Consider the following 16,387-nt stretch of genomic DNA (forward strand, 5'->3'; position numbering starts at 1 on the left):
GTGAGTCAGACTGAAGTGGCAAGTTTCCATACTCCAAAAACCCCCATTTCATGATTTGGTTTTCTAATGTCATATACTTTTCTTTAGTCTAGTTTTTGTTGTTGTTAGAGGCATGCCCTGACACTTTATTGGTATTCAATTTTTGTTAGAGGGTTTGTGGATATTTTGGACATGGGTATTATAATTGGTGTGGATATTAATTTTATATGGACTTTTGAGTTCATCTTTCATATCTTTCTTTATATTGGTACTCATCCGCTGCTAGGTGTTCTTGGTTGTATTAGAATAGGCTCAGGGGGTGGTCTCCAGTCCTCGATATACTTGGGATGCCCATCACGGGCAGGCCCTGGTTCAAGTTGTGACAAAGATGGTATAAAATCCTAGGTTTTGGTGTCATGGGGTATCCATAAAGTCGTGTCTAGTGGAGGCTTACTTATGAGTGTGTTGTGTACCACACTTATATAATCAGGAGGCCATGAGGCATTTAGGAGATATATCATATTCTTTCATACTCTAGATTGTGCGATTGTGTTGTCCATATGAAAGTTATCTAACTTCCATCTTTTCTCTACTTTGTGGGCTATATCTTATTGTTAAGATGATACAAGTATGAAGTTTTAGCTTTCTAACAATGTGGTTCTTTTTGAATGAGTTATCAAAAGTTGTAAAATGGCACAAAGACTTTAGAGGAGTCCATTAGTGCATCGAGGTGTATTGATTCAGGCGTGTATCTCAAACTTCATGAATCATGCTTTTTAGCTCGAGGTAAGATGTGTAAATTGTCTCTTTCAAAAACTTTGTTACAGACATCTCACTTTAGGAGAGGATATGTATATGAATATTAAGGTGGTATTACCCTCCTAAGAGGAAGTATAAATTGGGGTGTTATGACCTGTGAGAAGAAAAGTGATCCCGGGGTTAGGGATATGAATCTTACATCCAAAAGTCAAAGTGAGGGTACCTTTTAGGGAAAAGAGATAGCTGCAATTGCATGACCTTTATGTGAGGTTTTGGGGTTGGTATACTCATATGGTGTTAGTTAAGTAATATTCTCTTATAGTAATCAGTAAAAGAGATTAATCAGTTGCAATATTTGAATCTTTAGCTGAAATGACAATTAGCTCATGAGGACTGGATATGGTAGTAGTGAAATAAATCATAAGTTGTGAATAGAAGGACTGGTTGGCTACTAATTTATGAATTTAACATTCACTTGGGGAGGTCATTGAAAAGGGGACTCGGTGGTATTTATATAATATTAAAGATAGTTGGGGTATACGCATAGGTAAATGGGTATGATATGAGGGAGGTGAATGTTCCATAAACCATAAGGGGGGTCAGATAATAAGATTAAGATCGACTATCCTTATTAGGTGTGTTAAATATACTAAGGGTCCCTTGATTTTTATCTATTAGTTGTTAGTCGATTTGGTATGTGAGAAGACGTGTAAGGAATATTAAGGTGTAGTAGTAATTTGGTTAGGAAGAATGTGCTTGTGGGCCACAGTTAAGTTAAATAAGAAGTTTAGGTGGATTTATCTATTTGGTTGACTACTATATTATGCGGGATATTTTATTGGTGGTACATGATTGCTGCTAGAGATTAAGTTAAACTTTAGATATTAATTGTGGTAGTGAGAATGTTAGCTCAAGGATAGTGATGTAAGATACGTGGGAGTGAATTAGTAGGTTTGATATAATATGTGAAAGAGCGTAGGTTGATGACTTATGAAATATTGGAGTGTGTAATTGTTATATATGCATGAGGTCTAGTGTTGAAGTAGAAATGGTGGCTAAATCATTAGATGGATAAGAGCCTTAGGTTATAATAGTAAAGTGTGCTCGGTCTTGAGTTATGAGTGCCATATATGCCTAACTTATGTGCTTAAATTTTTTAGTGTGAAGAAGTCTAGGGAGTTACTATATGGTGTTACGTAGAGCTGAATTGAGGGTAAAATAGATAGACTATGTGAACCCTTGATGTAGTTTTATGATATTAGAGGTGTAAGGTAAGTATTCAAAGAGGTTGAAAATAGAGACTTAAGTGTTTAGAAGCATATGTGTCTATGCCTATGATAATGTTAGTTATAAGGCGATGACTTTGGGAGATAGAGGAAGTTGTGATTAGTATCACGGAAGGGGATGTCCTAGAGAGAATTTAATGTCTTTATATTAAATTGTTGAGGGAAGTTTGTGCTCATGTGTATAGTAACCCCCCCCCCCCTATTGTGCAGAGTGTTGTGCATATAGATTTAGTGGGAGGATATACTTTTAAGATTGGGATAGTGACCTTTAGCTAAGGGAGAAATGATGCAAATCCTGAATTATCTCATGGTGGTGAGTTTTAAGGGCGAGTCATGATAAATCTATTCTAACTCTAGAAAATTGCTCTTATTTCAATTTAAGGGGACATTCTACCAACATCCCCCGCATTCAAATGGTGTTTATGCATAAGTTTCTAGTTTGCAATACAATCTTTATCCGTGTTTCAGCCCTTTAATTTTGATCTAAGTGTTTTGATGTATGAACCCCTTCGTGCTTATTGGATCTATTTTACGTCACAGAACCCACCTTGAGTGGTGCAATAAATATGTGTTGTATCAAAATACTGTTACTCCTATTTTCAAAGCTCGTACTCTATTCCCTCAGTTACTCTCCTAGTGTTAAGCTGGTGGTGGTTATGGAAGCATAGTAATGTTCTAGATTAGAAAGTGGATGATTATTTTACTGGAAATTTTTGGTTTGGCTGCTCGTACTAAGGTTATAGATGAAGCAAGAAGAGCGAGATGAAACTTTCGTTATGAGAAATAGTTAGGAGGGAAATATGTGGTGAGAAAAAAAAGCTTTGTGAATGTGATAGAGGTTGCTGGGTTTTTTGTGGAGAGATCCATCAAGTGGGTTTAGTAAGGATAAACTTGAATGTTGCAATTTATATATACAAAAATTATTGTGTTATATGGCTAGTACTCTTAATAAGACATGATGTTGTTTGAATACAGTGATAGGATGGAGTAGTATTCTTAGATGGAGTAGTATTCTTAGATGGGATGGAAAACATAGATCCCCATAGCTTAAGTTAGTGTTTTTTAACCTCGAGTTAGGCTTAAATATGGAAGCAATGTATAGTTAGACTCTGGCTCATTAGCAATGTGTTTTGTGGGGAAATTGTAAGATTAAAATGGTGAAATATGGTACTAGTAGCTGAAATCGTAGTTAACAAGTATTGCGATATTTAAGGGCTTTTAAGCCCTCAGAGTTTCCATCAATTCATTTTTGACCTTTTCATGCTTGAACCATCGAATTTTGACTCAAATTACGTTCAGGGATTTTAAAACAAGTAATCCAGAAGAGTTTTGAAATTTTCCAATGGGCCTTCGGGGTAGTTTTGGGTCATAGAGGCAATGAACCTCCGCGATAACCCCGCAATGCGGAGACTGTGATCCATGATAAGGTCTGTGTACCGATCTAGGTAAAATTTCAATTATTTTGATTGTCTCACATGGGGTGAGGAGCTTTGGGTCCTTTACCCTTTGTACTACATTGGTCTCATTGTCGTGTGATTCGTTCTTAAATAATTTACTTGGTGATGCCATTAAGCCCTTTTATTTTGATTCTTATACGTGTTTTGTTGAGGGAATATTCTTAATGTGAAGTTACATACTTTGTTCCATACTTCTAGAGCTTCAAAATATTCTGATCCATCACTCAAGGATGAATGATTCCAAGGGGAAAATAATGTAACACCCCGCATTTTGGGCTAGAATTCAAACAGTTATTTCTACGTGTATAAAATTAAATCCAATTATTTCTATATAAATATAAGTGTTATGATCATTATCATAGTGTGAAAAGTGCCTTTGAAGGAAAGAATGTTTGTAGTAAACACGTAGAGTAAAGTGGGGTTAAGAACTTTCATTATCGACCAAATTTTGGAATTTGATTCTACAAGGGTCAACTTTGAATGTGTATAACTTCTGGAATATATGAAATTTTTGGGCTCAAGACCAACAAAATTATAGATAAATGTGTCATCTTTCTGACGCTCCATTTTTGCCTTAATCCGATACCCGAGGAAAAGTTATGAGCATTTTTGTGAGGAACTAGTGAGGGTTCATGATAGCAGCGCAGCGCAGGGCTTATCATGGAGATTACCCTCTGTAATGCGCCGATGCTTTAAATTCAGTAATTTTTGGTTTTGTTGACTTGGAAGGAGGGGTATCAAAGTCCATTCACTTATAAATGACCCCTGAACACTATGCTAACCTAGTTCCATCAGTTTTCACGACATAACAACAATTATTTCACTCTAAAAATCTCTCTCAAATCCCCTTTTTCAAGTCAATACTAGGGTTCAAGGAGGTGGTCATTTAGGATCCTAAGGGTTTTGTCTTCTTCAAGTTTCTTGGTAATTAAGGCATGTATCTCTTTCCCTTAAATTTATATTTTCATAGTGGCATTGATTGATTATAAATGTATGGTTTTGATGTAGGTTTTGACATTGTTGAGGGCTTTTGACTTGGTTGGTTGCTTAATTGACTTTTTCCATGGTTATTTATGCAACATTCATGTTTTACTTATGACTTTGAATCTTGTGGGATGCATGGGAATTGTATTAAACTGAGGGGTCATGATTAATCCCAAATTTGATGATTTTGGCTTGAGTTATGGCTTTAGAAATTATGTGTCCTCAACCTGTTTGTGAAATTGTTAATGAATATGATTTTGTCACTTGTTTTGAATTACCCACCTATGTATTTGCATGGATTAAAGAGTTTAAACAATGAACATGGATTTTAAACGCCTTGTTGGCTATGTTTTGATTCAACGAACACAAAAAGGGTCTAGGCATTCCCCCATACTTGATTTAATAAACTAAAAGGGGGTCGAGGCATTCCCCCATACTTGATTTAATGAATTATAAGGGGGTCGATGCATTCCCCCAAGTTAAACATAATTGTTATGGCATAGGGATAAGCCGCAAGTGTAAGGGTATGACGATACCCATATGTGTGCCTTAATGGTTGGTTCATTGATTAATAAATGGGTTATGTGGAACGTATTATACTTTGGGCTTAATGGGGGTTATGTATCAAAGTCGTGAAAGTGTGGATCTTGGATGAATTGTATCAAAAACTTGTGTTTGTCGACATAAGATTTTGACTTGATGACCTGTGTGCATAATTCGTACTATTTACATATATATATATGTAATATATATACATATATATATACATATATATATATACATATATTATATCTTCCATTGATGTGGGGTCAGGGCATTCCCTGGTCTTCCTTGCTACCTCTGGTTCGTGCGGCTAACACGCACTAGAGCCCTTTCAGCTGGGGGAGCTGAACCTATATAGCCCGTGGGTTGATGCTTATAATGGTTGAGCTACATAGTACAGGTTAATATTTTAAATGTTCATGCTAAGTCTTGTTCCCTTTCCCGGCATGTGATATATATATATATATATGTTTGTATTTTCATTTGATGTTATGCATGGGATTTAACTGGTTTTGAAATATCATCCATGGCATTATTTATTACCTTATACCTAGTTATATGCTAGTGCTCCGATCTCTAACTATCTTTAGACGTTGTATCCCTGCATGATGCAGGAACTAGCCATACTACTACTACTCCTACACAGTTACTAGGTGATCATGGGACAGCTCGTGAGTTAGAATGAAGTGGCGAGCTTCCATACTCCGAAAGCCCCCATTTTATGATTTGGTTTTCTTATGTCATATACTTTTCTTTGGTCTAGTTTTGGCTATTATCGGTGGTATGTCCCGATACTATATTGGTATTCAGTTTTGTTAGAGGCTTTATGGATATTCTGGACATGGGTATTATAGTTGGTTTGGATATTGATTTTATACAGACTTTTGACTTCATCTTCCATATCTTACTTTATATTGGTATTCGTCCGCTGCTAGGTGTTCTTGGTTGTATTGGAATAGGCTCAAGGGGTGGTCTCTAATCCTCTATGGACTTGGGATGCCCGTCACAGCCAGGCCCTAGTTTGAGTCATGATAAGTCATCACTCCTACATCGGCTAGAGTTATTATGAGAGGTTTCTAGCAGATCAGAAGGCACAAGGGACCACCATATCTAGACTTAAGTGAGCCTACTCATCCTATGCACAGTAATATTGAGAGTAGTGTGACTCTCTTGATAATATAATGTGAAGGGTGAAGAGTATAGATAAGTTTTTCACCAGCATGTGGAAAGAGGTGAAGGGCTTATGAAAGGTCCTGAAGCCCGGAGTGAGACCTCCTTACCTAGGGCAGAGTTTAATTATGAGATTCCAGTTAGGTGGTCGGATGATAATAATCCAGAGTTTAATGATATTGATGAGGAAATGGAGAGTGATAGCAGTACCTGATGCAATTTCAGGGAGCTCGTTAAACATTTTTTATGCGTTCATGATATGCAGTGAGGACACTGCAAGCTCTTTAGTTGGGGGTTCCCGTCTCTATATTTATTTCATATTCAATTATTGGGTCTATATTATTTGGATGTTTTTTGTTTTATTTGGATAATTTGATTTTCATTTTCTATAGATAATTTGATGATTTGGGTTGTAATATTGGGTATCCTAATGGTGCCTATGTTTGTGGATTAATTATTTTTGCTTTTTATTTTTTTTCCTATTAGTATGGATGTTGGACGAGTCTTTCCCTATGATAGATTGAGTGACGATTTTCTGATGGGGAAATCATCATATAGAGGTGTTGGAGTCATAGATGCAGGGAAAGTTTGAGTACCCATGACATTCCAAATTGGGATTGACATCGCAACTACGGTGGAATCTAAGTAACCATAAGTATTGCCCTCATTTGAGCCCAAATGTGACATGGCGACTTAATTGGTGCTAGAAATAGTTAATCTTTTGTGGTGAAGTACAAAAAGAGCACCCCCCCTCTTTCCGAAAAGTTTTTGAGAAAAAAAGGGAATGGATTTGAATGACTTTGCAATAAAGTTAGGCCTCTTTTGTAACTCTAAATTCTTTAGTTGGGAATAATGTGATAAATGACTCTTTTTGTGCTTGAGTAGAAAATGCAATCGATCCTTCTAGAATAGTTTCATGCCATGTGTGGTGAGCAATAATTGAATAATTCTTGTGCTTTCTTGTGTCATCTATAACTTGTCCCATTGGTTTTTCAATTCTAATCTTGATTACGTGTGGTTGGAGAAATGATCTTAGGCCATTTTTGTGATTATTGAAAACCACTTTAGACTGAAAAGTCTAACCATGTATGAACGATATCCATAGTTACCCATTTTGATCTTATAAAACTTTCTTGGAAACCATGTTTCAAGTCTCAATCCGCTTAAAAGCCATCCCTCTGTTGAACCTTAGCCTTCTTGAGGTATGGTGAAACTTAGAAGAGGTGATTATGGTCAATGTCTTGTAAATGAGTGCCTAAAATCTAACCAATGATGAAAAAATAAAGAAAGCAACAAAATAAAGAAAAATCATGTGAGTGCAACAAGGAAAGAAATAGGAAGAGAATGCTTTCAAAAGATAAGTGAACTAAAGTGAAAAAGTAGGCACATGTGTGAATTAGGAATAAATTAAGTGGCTAAGGATCCAAGTTTTCTTTGGTTATAATGTTATGTAGACTTCATGGAGGGTATAGTCACTTTTATCCCAAATACTTATCCTACCCTTCCTCGAGCCTACATTACAACCTTGAAAATGTCCTTCGAGATCTCCAACCAAATTTTTTAAGTTAGTAGCGATCAAAAATAAGGACAAGCATATGGTATGTCACTTGTTTGTATTGAGAAATTCTTTGTGAGTATGAGTGCTTGCGCATGTGTCCCTTGTTGCATATTAAAAATTTAGTGTGTTGGGAATTTCTTTCGTGAGGTGGCATGTAAACTAAGATAGATTGGTAAGATTGTCATGTTTCAAAAATGAGGCGAAGGAGTGTAGTTGAATCATTATTAAAGAAGAGTCACTTCTTGAAAACTTGTTGTTGTTGCTTAACTATTGTGAATGAGAAAACACTTTATTTTGAGTGAGAAAACAATTGTTAGTTTTATTCTAAGAGAGTTTTTGGTTATAGATTGAAATTGAAGCTTGGGTTTATATTTATCATTCTTATGATGAATGAACTGCATACAATTTGGGTATATTTCTTCCCTTTGATTTCATGAGTAGCTAAACTTTTATCTTGGGGTTATGTTTGATTAGGTTGTGATTTATGTGTGGTTGTTGATTGTTAGTCCAAATAATTAGTTAATTATGATGGGTTTTACTCTTACTCCATGTTTGAATTGAGAATTGTTGGTGAAAACCCCAATTTTCTTGGATCCCATATCATCTTTGAAAGAGGGATGTGAGTGAAGAGTAATTGTGAACATCAACTTAAATTTGATTCTTTCTTAGCATCATCTTAGAAATAAGGGTGTTAGTCAAATTAGATATTTCCATAAGCATCATCTTAGAAATAAGGATGCTAGTTTGAGGCAATGGATTAGTAAACTTGTCACGCTCATGGGGTGTTCGAAAGAATACATGAGTGAAATTTAGTATGTTATCGAAAGGTTAAAACTAAGACCCTAAATCTAGACTACCCAAAACCCTTAGCTAAAACTTAGACTAACTCTCGATTACCCATGCATGTACACCACCTACAATAGCATAACCCCAAGGTTCCTTTCAATATCAATTGTTCAATCTCATATTAGTGTTATTTTGTGATTATGTTCAACAAAGTTTTGAATCAAACCCCCCCAATTTACTTTTATGATTTATTAAATGTTGCATTACGGGTTAACGCATAGTTAACTCTCAACACACGTAAGCTTTGAAAGCTAGTTTGCACTCCTCAAGGATTCAACCCCGACTCTTGTTGGGTATTTATTAACAACATCCACCTTGAACTTAACGTGTAAGTTGAGTATTATCACATCCATAGTAGTTATTCCCAGCTTTTGTTGATTCAGGTATATCTCTTACCTTTTGTTTGAGCACGAACTTGATTCTTAGTCGAGGATATTATAAGGACTTAATTCTATGAATTTTCCCTTTTTTGTGTTTTGACTATTTTATCCCTCTTTGGGGTTGTTGTATGTTGTTTCTAGATGTGGGGATGGTGGGAACAGTATCAATATAATCTGAAATGATTTGTGTGAGTTTGTGGTTTTTAGAAGGTAAAAAGGCCTCAAAGTTGACTTTTGTCAACATTTATTGTTCTGTCTATCGAATGAAAAAATAGACTGCGCCAGCAAATCTGAAACATCGATTTTAGGTTGGTAGCATAGTTGGTTTGATTTTATGGCTTTTGGATCTCATTTTGAGCCTGGGTTCAAAAGTTGGGTCTTAGGGGTCAATTTTTGTGAAAATAACCTCTTTTTAAAAATTTGATGTCACCATTGAGTCCGGAATGTTAAATCTAGTCTAGTTAGCATATTTTGTTTGCCTTACGAGATTTTGAATGAATCTCGAGGTAGACTTCTGGGCTCAATCTTGATCCTTAGTGGATTGGAAACTTTACAACTTAGCAAAGTTGTTGATCCAGCTGATATATGGTGCAACCGCTTTAGCGGCCAAAGGATTGCTGAAGTGGCAGCCACTTTAGCATCTTAGGCACCACTTTAGCGAACACTGCCAGTTGGGGAAAGTACCACTAAAGCGGACATGTGACCGCTTTAGCGGTACGGTACCACTTAAGCAGCCCAATGCATTTGGGTTGGACCGCTAAAACAACCATTTAGTGCTTAAGCGATGACCACTTAAGTGGTCATTTGACCGCTTTAGTGGTCATAGCCAGGCAGCTAATAAAAAGCCTATTTCTTGTATTTTCTTCTATTTTTGAGACTTTGAGATTCGGGTTAAGATCATTTTAGATGAGTTATTCCATTTTTGAGCTTGGATAAGCTCCAAATCACTATTTAATTATTTTACTTCAATTATTTTTATTTAAAACTTGTTAAATTGTGATTTCAAAACTGGATTTGGGGATTTTGGTGCGGAAGGCCTAAAATGGTTTTTCTTTGATTTAATCCCCATTTTCACTTGGTTTTCTCCTATGGCTTCCTTTAATCATGGGTAAGGTATTTCTTAAACAAGAATTTTGGTTTTATCCTTATTTTTTGAAAACTCATTTTGGGGGTTTATTTTGACCCCGATTTAAAAATAGGCAATATAGGTATCATTGGCTTTCTTTTAATGTGTAGATTCTTGTGTTCCTGTTATGACCCAAGACTACCTCTTAGTCATAACACGGTGCTTAGAACTACAGGTGATCCCTAGCTAACCATGATAGTGGCATAATGCATGAGCAACTGATTTAAAACATATATGAAAGATAAACTGGTTAAACGAAAGCATAATCATGAGATAACCTGTTTCAATACATTATTGTTCAAAGTTTACAACACTGTAATCTAAAAGAGAGAGGAACTTAAATTACATATACAGACTCTAACTGACCGTCTATGAAGCCTATACTAATACTGACTATAGGTAGTCGGGACATGACCCCAACTATCCCTAATAAATACATACGAATAAGAAAATACAATACAAGAACTACAACTGACATGAGTCCTCGAAATAAGAGAACTCATCACCTGCTGGCTGAATGTTGTGATCTGCCTGACTATGATCCTGAGAGGAAGCACCTCAATCTATATCAAATGAAAAATATAGGCAGAAGAGATATGCTATCAGTACTTTGGAATGTACAGAGTATGTGAGATATGCATTAGTCATAAAAATACTTACAATATGCTTTAAAACTGAGGACATAATTCATTTGCTGAAATGTGCATTTAGAACATATCTGTACTTAAAAGTTGTAACGTGTAGTGAAATTTGTAAATCATGAGCTAAAATATTTCAATAAACTAGAAAGCTGTAGAAACATGACTATTATATTTAATCTCTAGATAATGTTGAATATGATGTAAAATTATACTGAGGGTCATATATGAATACTGGGTCTGAAACTGTGGGATATGAACTGATGCAATGACCAAGTATAAATATGTATTGTGTAAAATTAAATGACTAAATATCATAATACAAGGCTATGCAAATCTGAACTGAAACATAAGCTAAATATAAACTAAGGACTGTGGGAGATAACAATAATTTACATGCCCCAATCTGAGCTAATCAGGGTCCAACCTATAACCCCAGTTGGAAGGGTGCTTGTATCTTATCAAGGGTACCAATATTGGTTCGCGTAGATCTACTAAACTGATATCCCAAAGGACTAGGGAGGCAGTCCTCAACTAGTGGGTGAACCCTCATAACCTACAGTGGCAACATAGTTCTGGAACTTAGGGACTTCTACTAAAGGTCTCAATCCTCAATTGGCGGGTGAGCCTTCATCCCTAGGTTCTCTCAGTGCTAAGTACTACTCCTAACTGAACTGACACTGATAACTGATATATTCTAAACATGGTCTGATAACTGATATATATTAAACTTGGTAATATTCTAAATTTAAAAACATAAGCATGATCTGAATGGCTAATAACATGTAAACTAATAAATGCATGGATTTACTTGGTATCGGGTGATTATAACCTACCAGCTCTATTTAATGCAACAGAACATGATAGTATTAAAAGTTGATCATAGTAGAGAATTTCATGAATAAAGCCCAAAACATCAACAACTGAACATAATAAGGAAATTCATGATTCTTGAACATATGAAGATGTTATTCTTATGGAAAGACATGTATTCATGGTTTAATTATAAAATAATTTGAAAAAATTAAGGAAAACTCATATAGCTTGATCATATGTTTGAAATCTTAACTAATATCATGTAAATCATGCTTGGATTTGAGAATAGCATGAATTATATTATATGGATCAAAGAAATAATGAATAATTATTAAAACATTTTTATGACAGACAAATATATCATGGGAAATAGAATTTAAGCTTGGAGTAACAATTTAGGTAAAGCCCTAGTTTATGAAGATCATAAAATTCATGGACAAAATCATAATTTGGGCATGAGGATGAAAAGAGATCCTCATTGAATACCCACATACCTAATTAATTTCGATTCTTGAATTGAAGTTTTGAGGATTTGGACTTGGAGACGGAAAAACCCTAATTTCTTGCTTTGGAAGAGCGGAAAATTGCATGTCTCTCGAGAAATTTTGATGTTGTGTTGAGAATGAGGGATTTGGGGTTGGTTTTTATTTTTATTCAGCCTTAAAATATCTTAAACACCATAGTTTTGAGGTTAAAAGAATGAGAAGAGATCAAAAAAGCCCTTAGAATTCGTCTAGAAGTCGCCTAGAAGCAGTCCCGACGACTTAGGTCATATTCATGAGGTCTGGCCACGAGTCATGACTTGAGTTGTGGTCAAAAACCTAATTTCATCCTCTAATACCCATATCACGACTCCTTCCTAACGACCCGTACTGTCTGACCACGAGTTGTGGTCAGGGTCGTTATCACTGGGCAGCTTTGACAGTTTTTCAGTAGTTTGACCATAACTTTTCACCCCGATATCGAATTAAGTCAAAATTGGTATCGTTGGAAATCTAATTCAATTATCTATCTGATGGTGGGTCTTGATATAGTTTTTTAAACAATGTTCTAAAATCAAAATGTTAGATGGAAAGTGATTGTTGTTTTTGATTTTTTTCAACTTTGAAACTTTTTTTTTCAAAAATTGAATCGAGATACTGAAGAAGCTCAAAATTCTTGCTATACTAAAGTTATACTCATTTGAAAATGACTATAGTTATATTCTTCACAAGAATTTAATCGTTAAGGGATGTTTTGACTTATTTATAAGCTAGGAGCTATTTGATGTTTTAATATATGCCTAAATCACTTATAAAACTACCAAAACATGAGGCTTGATTTTGTATTAATGTAAAGCATGGTTCTAATAGTGGATTGGATTTTGGGGTGTTACAATATCTCCCCTGACTTCTAACTCTGTAGGTTTATCGTGCTCAATCCAACTATCACACTACTATGCATACAGAATCTGGCAAGTTTGTATCACCAACAGCCTCTCGACACCCTTTAGCGAATTTCACTCATCTCTTCTCGGTCTCAGAGTGTTGCATTACTAACCCTTGACTTGGGCCCCATTTTAACTATATCCTCTCAGTCTCAAGTTGATTAGATGAAGATAATTAGCTAAAGTAAATGATGATAATTAGCCTATAACGATAATTAGATTCAAATCACTATTGTGATCTTCTTTATCCAATCTCTACCTCTCCATTATGTAGTGAATACAGGCGGGATACTAATGTTTAAAACTGCTAAGAAAGCAATAAGAGCAAAGAAAATCATAATACATACAGCAACAATGAGTTAGAAGAATTGCACACTTCTCCTACTTCGTAACTCCACCAGGGTTCCCACAACCCTAGCAAAGAGCATTAGCAGCTCATAGTTGTGAAACAATCAACAAGAATTCAAATTAAAATCATAAAATCAATCTCACAAAAATTTACAAAGAAAACCAAAAGTCTCAAATTAATAAACCAATAAAATGAAGAATACAACAATCCCAAAATCAAAAGCTAATCTCAGAATCAAATATATGTTTGTGAATGATAAGAGTGTGTAAACATAGCCCAAAAGGGCATTCTCCCTTACAAAAATGTCAAAAGGGTACTTATATATTATATGGAAATCCTAGGAATCAAATCCTAAACAAAAGAGGAAAACTTGTGTCGGTGGCCACCTACGGTGCCACTTACAGACCGTAGGTGGCACCTACGGGCTGTAGGTGGCCCCACGTAGGTAGAAGACCACTCTGGAGCTTCAAATTCTCTCATTTTGCATCTTTTGTCACCTACATATTTTCGCCTATGGACTGTAGGTGGTACCTACAATTAAAAGGTACCAAAGTAGGTAACATAAAATTTTATCTTTCAACTTTTTCTTTCGGTTAGCTCCTAGAACCTATTTCCCTGCAAAATAGACACAAAAATGTATCACATCTAACAAAACACACCTAAGTACTTGCATATTTCTAGGTTTTAAACATCAAAAGTGATTCACATCAACACCCTCAACTTAGAATATTTGTATGTCCTCAAGCAACAAAAATTCAACAGAACACACAATGATGCTTAACCAAGAGAAACCTAAGATACCTAAGCAAGTCAATCATCAAATTTAAGTTCAATAACAGTACCCTCTCTAATTTTACACTTCAAATCCAACTATGTGTATGTATGAAGCACAACAATGTGACATAAAGGAATCAATCTATGGCATTACATTAGCAACAAAAAATCATGCATATATACAAGTTACACTGTCCAAATAAGTAAGCAATGAACAACATGAACCGTGTGCCCTCATAACAAAAAAGTTTCACTCACTCAATAGAATCATGCATGATAATACAGGGACGATTACGAGAAACTCTTACTCACAAAAAAGTTTCAACAATGTGCACAGAATATCATAGTCTTGCCCTTCTTTTCTTTACCTTAGTTTTTAGACAGTCAGGTCAGGATCACTATAGGACTTTACTCGGGTTGTAATGTAAGCTTGGGGGCTGGTGTGGTATATATGAAATTTAGTGACTAAGCCTCCTGGCACTACACTTACTTTAGGGGTCCACTTACTTACCAACATTTTATTTTTATTACACTATTATTTTTCCTTTTTTATTCTTTTATTACACATTCAGGTTGGGTGTGGTTTCTTTTATTCTTCCTTTTTTTCTCTTTTCTGCTTTTTCTACCTCACTCAGCCTTACTTTCTTTTCTCTTATTTACAGGCCTTTTTCATACCCACTTTAAATCACACACCCATATAATAGTCATCCTCAACTTAGGCTATTTTCCTGATTTGAGGTGCACAATGTCCAAGGAAGACCAGTGCCAAAATAAGTTAATTGTGTTACAAAAGGAAAGGTGAAAGGTGAAACAAGAAAAATAGGCTATACAGGCTCAAAATAGAGATCACAGGATACTTATTCACAATTGGTTGGTCGTTTAGGCTACAAATGGACCAATTTTAAGAATGAAATTTGATCATTTCCTAACCGACTATCCTATACCCTAAGCAAGACTAACAGTGCAAGTTTTGGATTCAACACATAATGGGAACAAAGTAAGCATCTGACACACACATAGCACAGGGTTGCATCATAAACTATTACTATTTGATTCATGCAAATGTTAGCTATGATTATATGTCCCTAATCTTGATGCCATAATGAGATTCATAATGGTCACACATCTATACACATCACCCAGTTTAAAAATATATTTTTAGAGGGGTATCATCTTTTTCTAGACTGCCTTAGATTTTTATTTTTCTCCTAGTTAACCATAAATAATACAATACGAAATAAAACACAATACGTCTTAAACATGCTAGCTCTACTAGGAACAAGACTCTAGGTAAAAGAGGCACGACAACAAAATACCCAAGAGGATATTAAGACCCACAAGCAGCCCCAACCCTATCAAATAGACATGCATTATCCCTAATGCATTGGGCCGCTACAATTCAAGAGAGTTAGGAACATACCTGTGTCACCTTAGGTGCGCAAATATGATGTCACCATAAATACGAATGGTGGTACAAACAACAAAATACCTTGGGTTGCCTCCCAAGCAGCTCGCAGCATGACGTAGCTATGTTGGTTACTCAGACTTCACCAACAAGCCCATGGGTACCTTGTTTACTCAAAATTTATCACGATAGCCCAAGAGTTGGCCTTCGGTTTTCTCTTTCCACTTTTAACTTATAAATTTTACCCCTAATTATTTTTCTGATTTCCTACTATGCTCAAGGGGTGATGGTCAAAAAATAAAGGGACCAAGCAATAGATGTGTCATGTTGTAATTCTTGGCCCTTAAGTGAGGAATGTAATTTTATAGTTTTGGCATTTAAATTCTAAAATATAGACATATTTGTCCTCCTCCTTGAACTTTTCTATGGGATCGGATGGCTCGATTGATATAGTACTATCCAAACATAATACGTAAAAGTGATTCAAATGAGGTCCAGTACGTCTCAAATCATGAATTGTATTATCCTTTACATTCTGACATAACTCTAGTGTGCTCTTCTCAATAGTGACAACATCCATAAAAGTATGATCAAGTGTTGAATCTTCCAATTTTAGCTCTTCAATTTGTCTTATAAGAACTTTCTCCACCTCTACAACTTATAACTAAACAGTTGGGCGTTACGCGTATCAACCTTTGCATTCAAGTCTACTTTTAAGTGGTGAATATCTAAGCCAGACCTATCAATCTGTTGAATAAGCTCATGATTTTGTTTTGCAAGGTGAGTCAATGTTTTTATCATGCTTTTATTTTGCTTCCACAATATATCTACCACACTCTTATAATAATGCACCATATTATAAGGATAAGGATCAATAATAAAGAAGTCTTC

The sequence above is a fragment of the Capsicum annuum genome, chromosome 11 (assembly GCF_002878395.1).
Source record: "Capsicum annuum cultivar UCD-10X-F1 chromosome 11, UCD10Xv1.1, whole genome shotgun sequence".
In the NCBI taxonomy this organism is placed as follows: domain Eukaryota; kingdom Viridiplantae; phylum Streptophyta; class Magnoliopsida; order Solanales; family Solanaceae; genus Capsicum; species Capsicum annuum.